Genomic DNA, 7511 nt, shown 5'->3' with positions numbered 1-7511 from the left:
TAATAAATCTGGTTATTTTCTATAAAAAATAGTAGTAATTAATGAGGAAAACAGAGAAATCAAAGCAGCAAAATTGAAAATAGGCATGTCACATGGAATCAATTCCCTGAGCTATGACAAAAAGTAATTTTGTGACAAACTCAAAAGACGGTACTTGTGATTAGAAGTATAGCCCTCTGCACTCATTAAATAATTCAGCATGGCAATATATTATTGAAAATTTATCATTATTTATTTGGTATCAACAGTGTACTCAGTCCTTTATAGATGACACTGACTATAGGTCTTTGCTCATGGGAAATCCCCATCTAAGTATATGGGAACTGGAATGCAAAGGCCAAGAGTGTTGGGGTGATAAAGCTGCCGTAACTGTTACCATTGTCACTTTGATGCCTTTTTTTTCTTTATTATATCACCTGTTTAGTTGCCAATGGCCAGGGCCCTATGACCACTGACCTTTAGGGAAAGGTGTCTTAAAAAGAGACTTAAAGGAGGCACAAAATCCAAAGTAGAAGAACTACCAAACAGAGTTCCAAGGCATGGTGGAAAAAGTAATATAGGGCACGCTCCAGAAGCACCACAGGTAGCTGAAGACAGTGGCAGTACCAGACACTGGTTAGTGAGATCATGCCTACAAGGGTCCACTGGATATGGGGGGACTGAAGTAGAGACTTTGGAGCAGCAGTGCCAGTGTTTAGCATCCTCCTGTAAGGTAGGAGAGAGGATGGCAAACCCTACATCCATTGAATACCTCTGGGTTCCCTGGCAAAGCTTTGCTAAAATGACCAAGCATTGGGTGGCAAACTATTTCAACTTCAAAAGAAGTACTCTGAGTTAACGCCTGTGTAATTTAGAGGACAATCTGTCCCTAAAATTGCTTTGCATCAGTCTCAAAATACATTTCTGAGGCACATTATTGTGTATAGATAACCAGGTAAAAGACACTTCCTGCATGCACCTCCATATCACTTTCTTTCATTTCCATCACTCACTAAACAAAAGTTCATCATAAAACCAGTAGATCATCTCGTAATAAAGCATTAAAATTTGAGAAAAGAAAATGCATTAAGATCAATTTTCCAACAGTAAAAGGTAGGCAAACACTGACCAAAATTGACTCTAAGGAGCATTTCAATAAACACCATTTTTGATAATTTATGCTGCCTACCAAAAGCATCAAATACTTAAAATATGAGAGATGCTAAGGAAGACACACACACACACACACACACACACACACACACAAATAACCATGACACATATCAGTTAACGGAGCACTGCTTGGTCTGCATTAAGTGTTAAGGGGCAGAAGGGAAGAGTATACTGCATTACAATGGGGAACCCTGCAAACAAGAACACTCAATGCACAGGTTCTGCTGTTGAAATTAACTCTTAAACAGCATCACTGATTGTATAAAAAAAGTGATCATATTTAGCATGGCAGAGCAAGCTTATTCTGTTAAAATAAAGATCAATGTGTTCTCATTCTCTGATTGAGCTTCACAAATCTCAGGTGTGCTGCAGGATGAAGGAGAGGTTCTGGTGGCTCCCATCTCAGGCTTGCACAGTTCAAAAGCCTGTAGATATTGAGTGCTGGATTAGGCCTTGAGTATTCATTCAGATGTATAGATGTCACTTGGCTATATTTAGATTCTTTGAACTATGGCAAAATGCACCCTGAGCTACCTTGTCTCATAGATCTATCACTGTGTTACCTAGGTACCATACAGCAACTGAATGTAGCACAGAACTGCTTCTTTGTGGCATATATCATGCCCAACTGAACTAAAAGTGTGAGCATGACTCAATACTCTGAAAGGAGGAAGACTTATGACCCCATAGAGAAAGTTATTTGACCAAACACAGATTCCAGAAAACAGCCACTAATCAATACAACCTCTAGGGAAGGTCAGGTATACCTCAAAAGGGATTGTTTAGACTGCCTGATTTTATTTTATTTTTTTTACTATTAAGGGATCAAAGCTTGCACCCAAAGCCACAGCAAAACTGATTGAAGTTGGTGAGCTACAACTGCTAGGGTATGTAAGTGGGGTGGTAGGAAGAAGTGGGGAAGAAACTAGCAGAGGGATGCTGCACCCTCTTTGAGGGGACAGCAATGGCAGATGCACACCATCTGTGTTCCTCAATGCTCCAGGACGTACTGCGCCTCCCTGGAGCACAATGCACCTGAGAGCCCCCATTCCACTGGGTCCTCTCTAATCCACAATGCAGGGCTGCAGCCATCTGTCACAATCTATCCCAAGGAGATGTGCAAGGACTGTGTAATTTTACCTAAGATTCTTAAGTGGAGGTACAGGGGAAATGCAGTACAGAGCCCAGCCCCAACTAAAACTGGGCAAGAACAATTATTACGAGAAGACAACCTATTATCAGTGCATGTACCTTGCATGTGTCTGAGACCAATCAAGGAAGAAAATATGGGGGAAAAAAAGATGGAGTCCCTTCAGCTAAATGACGTGTAACCCTAGTGACAAAGGTAGTCCCACCGTTGGAAAGGGGATAACCCTCTTCTGGAAATCATATCCACTGAACTGGTGTCAGCACCTTTGGGATTTAATAATCAGTGAAAGGTCTTGTGCTACATATGAACGGTAAAGCCAAACACTTATCTAGAGGGCTAACTAGTTTTTAAATATTAATTCTTGTTAAACTTTCTCTACACAAAAAGCAGAAGATACAGAAGTGTAAGCTATTTCTTTAAATCCGTATAAATGCCAAATAAGTGGAGCCAGAGAACATTCTAAATTAAAACTGCAGCAATGTAGAAAACAGGACAGAGGTAGAGTAGCTCTAGGTTACAGACACAAGAACAGAAAGGCTTATTAACAAACTAAGGAAATACAAATTAGATGCATGTAATCTATCTAAGGTGGACACAAAACTAGTTGGCTCAATCTGTTCAATGAATAGTTGTTAATGGCTCAATGTCTAGTTGAGAGGTCATCTCAGGTAGGGTTTGCCAGGGGTCTCTCCTAGATATATTAATGTTTAATGTCTTCATTAACGATTTGGACAATGGGATTGAGTACATGCTTAGCAAATTTGCAGGTGACATCAAGTTGTGTGGAACTGCAGATGGTAGGGCTAGGAATCAGAATAACTTGGGCAGACTGGAGAAATGGTCTGCAATCAATCAGATTAAATTCAACAAAGACAAATCCCTGAATTTGGGATGGAATAGTTGCATGCACAAATACAGACTGGGGAATGACTGGCTAGGCTGCAGTACTGCAGAGAAGGACCTCAGGATTACAGTGGACTATAAACTAAACATGAGCCAACAATTTGCTCTTATTGCAAAATTAGCCAACAGTGTACTGGGCTGTATTAACAGGAGTGGAACTTGCCAATCAAGAAAAGTGATTCTTCCATTGCATTCATCATTGTTGAGGCCTCACCTTGAGTCCTGTATGCTGTTTTGGACCCCATAGTTCAAGAAGGATGGATCCCAAAGGATACACACAGGCTGAAAAGAGTCCTATGGAGAGTGAAAAAATACTTAGAAGCCTGAGTGGCATGATTTACAGGTAGGGACCTACCTAAATTGCAGTGAAAATGCACTGTGCAGTGGCTCCTTTAATCTTGCTAGTTTTACTGGACACATTGCCCTCCACCCACCCACCCACTGCTGACTGTAGGAGGGGCCCCATTGGCCCTGCTGCTTAACACTTGCTGCTGAATCAGTTGGGAGGCAAAAATTTTATTTTAAATATGCTGCAGTTTTTGTCTCCAGTCAATCAGCAATAAGTGGAAGGGCTGATGGGGCCACTCGGCCTATCAGCAGTGGGAGGCAAAAACTACAGCATATTTGAAACTACAGTTTTTGCCTTCTGGCTGATCAGGACCAAGCTGCAAGTGGCAAGGCTGCCAGGGCCCCTCCACCTATCAGTGGCGGGGGAGGGAGGGGGGACACATGGTGAAAACAATAAGATTAAAGGAGCAGCTGTGTGGCTCACTTCTGCTGCAATTTAGGTACATCCCTATTTATGAGGAAAGGCTGAAAAATGGGTTATTTAGTCTGAAGAAGAGAAAAATGAGGGGGGATTCAATAAGTTTTCAAATACCTGAAAGATAATTATAAAGAGGAAGGAGATGGCCTTTTCTCTGTGGCTGTAGGAGATTGGCCTTGGCCTATGACCTCAAGCTGAAACAGAGAAAATTTAGGCCAGAGATTAAGAAGCATTTGCTGACTAAGGGTGGCCAAGCATTCAAACAGGCAACCTGGAGAAATTGTGGACTCTCCATCCCTGCATAATTTCAAGAGTTTAGACAAACACTTGGCTGGGATGATTTAGGCAGGAAATAGCTTACCTTCAGCAGGAAGATGGACTAGATGACCTCATGAGAGCCCATCCAGCCTTACTTTTCTATGATTCTATAAACCCAGAGCAGCTGCACACAAAAGAGCATGTTGTACACTGAAAGGCAGGCAATGGAAAGCATGACCAATGCAACCCTGACTCAGATGGAATAAATTAATTCTGTTGGAGTGGGATTAAATCAGTCTTAGGTTTTGAGTCATATATTCATAACTTTTCTTTAAATTGGGCAGCTTGATTTACCACAGATTTACCCATTTGTGTGTCCATGGCCTTTATGTGTAACACATATCTCTGCATTGTAACCCAGTTCCTTGTTTCACGTTAAAAGAAAGCAACTCTTAGATTCTTCATCATTACTTCTGAGCTGTAAGATAAAGCAATTTTAAGTTAAAATTTTCCCCACTCTTGAGTATCATATTCAACTTCTGTTAGACATATACCATAGGAATCACAAAAGGACTCTTGGGCTCTAATAAAATAGTGAGAAATGACAGATTTTGCAAATCCTATACTTGGCTTCTCCTGTACAGCTTATTACTCAGTCTCTGCAAATCATCAGCTTCTATAGGTAGCTACACAGTACACAAAAGAAACTGATTTGGGTTAAAATATTTTAAGATGTTACAACTGGATTATTATGCAGAAACAATGTACCTATAAATTGAAAGTGAGAATAGGCATCTTAAAATCCTTATGTAAAAGAAACAATCATTTATTTCAGCCTTGCAGTCATTCAGAGCACTGGAAGCTGCAGTGTTCCATTAGCTTTTCAATCTCCCTATAATAATAAAGGGCGCATCTAAATTAAAACAGGTCTATTTATATAATCAGTTCCACCTTTAAGAATTTTAACTGCAGGTCCACAGAACACTCAAAGTGTAGGAAATGTAATAATGGAATGCAAGAAAGATATAGGTTGCCTACTTTTCATTACACTTCAACTGGTTTCACCTGAGCTGTATTGATTATTAGTGGCATTAGCTGCATAACTGGCACTTACAAATATACCTTACAAGATGAATTCCAAAAATTAAGACTCACTAGCTCTCAATATCAAGTTCCCAATTCCCATACTGCAGTAGAAAATACAACAGTAAACTTCTCTTGACACTACCTAAATTTATAGCCAAATACCAATAAAGTAAAATAATTAAGGGCAAGCGTAAAGTCAAACCCGTAAGAGGCATATGGAAGTGCAGGCTTTCCTTGTGTATGTAATTACAAGTGCCTAGCCACTTTACTGCATGCTCGAAAAATCCTAATTTACCCTAACTTTTTCCATATCATTAAAGAAATGATATGACTAACTAAAGAAAGCAGTTGCATGGGCATGCCTCAGATATTTGAAACTCTCTCCCCCAGGGTGATCTAACAAGCTTCAGTATTTGGCCCAGTTTAAAAAAATGTAGAAATTTCCTGGGTAACTGAGTCCAGTGCCCTGCTAATACATCATGTAATCCTTTTCATAAACTGATCAACCTAGTCAGTAAAACTATGTTTTAAAGCCCTATGTTAGCTAAAGATCTGAAATGAATGCTCAGCCTCCCAATCTGGACAATACTTTTTTCAAGCTTTTCTTCTCTAAAATAATGGCCAGACCCTTTTAATAAAGCTTTGCAAAATAAGAACACACATGCTTGAACTAAGATATATATTTCAGATTTCCCAGCTGAATTTAAAATAAAAGTTAATGGCTGAGTTTTAAAAAGGATTAAAATGAAGGGTTCTTAATAAACAACAAAAAAAAAACCCCTGTGCACAAATTCTCAGTTAAAATGTCATTGCCACATATTGTCACAGCAATGGAAAAGTGAAGCATAAAATGTAAAGGAACAAATAGGTTTAAAAATAGGAAAACAAAACAAATTTATAAATAACTAGCAGTCACTTTATTAAATAAGTGTTGAAAGAGCTCATTATTATATTATACCAAATACAAACAATATAAATGATGATCACAGAACCCATTTGAGCAAAATGTAATCCTGATACACTTCACTAAATTCAATGTTATCCCGCTAATTACCCAACATTAAGGAAAAATGTTGTTTTATTGACTCTGCATGAACAGACACAACTAATAGAATGTGGCTATCTAAACAGCTTGTTAATTTAATAACAGTAACCCAAGCCATCATGCAAACACACTTGAATTCACCCTGGAGTTTTCATTAAATGGTCTACATTGTAAGTAATTAAAAAATAAGTTTAAAATAAATATCAAGCAAAATACTCTTACAATACTTTTGCCAGAGATCTTGCAACCTTTATATAAATGGTTGCTTTGACTAATAACATTTTGTTAACAATTTTATAAAATAAAAAACATTTCGCATTTTAAAAGATTTACAAATTAATTAGAATCAGTAATCCAGTCGATATTTATGTTGAGCTGCTCTATCTGTTGCTGTTTAGTTGAATTATTAAATATGCATCAGGCATATACATACATATGCACAAATAAATGACTCCTTTAAGGCTAGACAGTATGGACAGGCTTGAGGGCATTTACTCCTGCGGCTCACTTTACACTTTTGTGTTGGCTCCGCCAGGCAAGATGCTCTACACTCTCAGCTACCTCCGGAATTAGCACCTCGACAATTTTGGCTACTGGGACTTTTCAGATATCATCTGTATTTAGCATTTCCATCTTACAAGAGTCTTGTGAGTGATCTCCCAATCTCTACACAAACAACTGCTTTCATGGATCCCCCTCTCCCCCACCCCCCGCATCGTAATATAAAAACCCGACCCACGCGTATTGATGCCTTTAGGTACTGCAATGACGTCGGAAAGAATTTGCCACCGGGCCGCGTGCATGCGTGTCAGAAAGAAAACAGCCAATTCAAGTCCGTGATTTCCATCGAGGAACTTGGGAACGGGAGGTATGTTTTGCCCGTGTCACCGAGGGCCCGGGGAGGCCCCCAGGGCTGCCCACCGACCCTGGGCGCCGCCGCGGGCCCCACGCTGCACGCGACGCTCACTCGGATCCTGGGCTGTGCCACGCGCGCGCCTCGCCCAGGCCAGCCGGGCGCTGCGTGGTGGGGTCCACAGACCCCCCGTGCCCGATGCCCCGGTGGGACTACCTGTGCCACCGGCCGGGCAGCTGCAGCTGCCAGCGCGCGGGCGCAGCCTCTCCTGTCCCCGGGGGCGCCTGGAGGCGGCCCC

At 40.6% G+C, this 7511-nt stretch overlaps 1 long non-coding RNA gene across 1 annotated transcript in view; it reads left to right on the top strand.

Annotated features, from left to right (window-relative positions):
* The first annotated feature begins 7130 nt into the window (after positions 1 to 7130).
* Positions 7131 to 7511, top strand: part of LOC109324359 — a 6003-nt gene continuing 5622 nt past the window's right edge. The window contains exon 1 of the long non-coding RNA XR_002104911.1: positions 7131 to 7228. This is a non-coding gene — a long non-coding RNA (uncharacterized LOC109324359). The remainder of the gene's footprint in view (positions 7229 to 7511) is intronic.

This window comes from Crocodylus porosus, unplaced genomic scaffold (genome assembly GCF_001723895.1).
Source record: "Crocodylus porosus isolate Cpor-Errol unplaced genomic scaffold, CroPor_comp1, whole genome shotgun sequence".
NCBI classification, from domain to species: domain Eukaryota; kingdom Metazoa; phylum Chordata; order Crocodylia; family Crocodylidae; genus Crocodylus; species Crocodylus porosus.
Note: the sequence above shows the minus strand (reverse complement) of the source record. Positions and strands in the feature narration are given on the sequence as shown.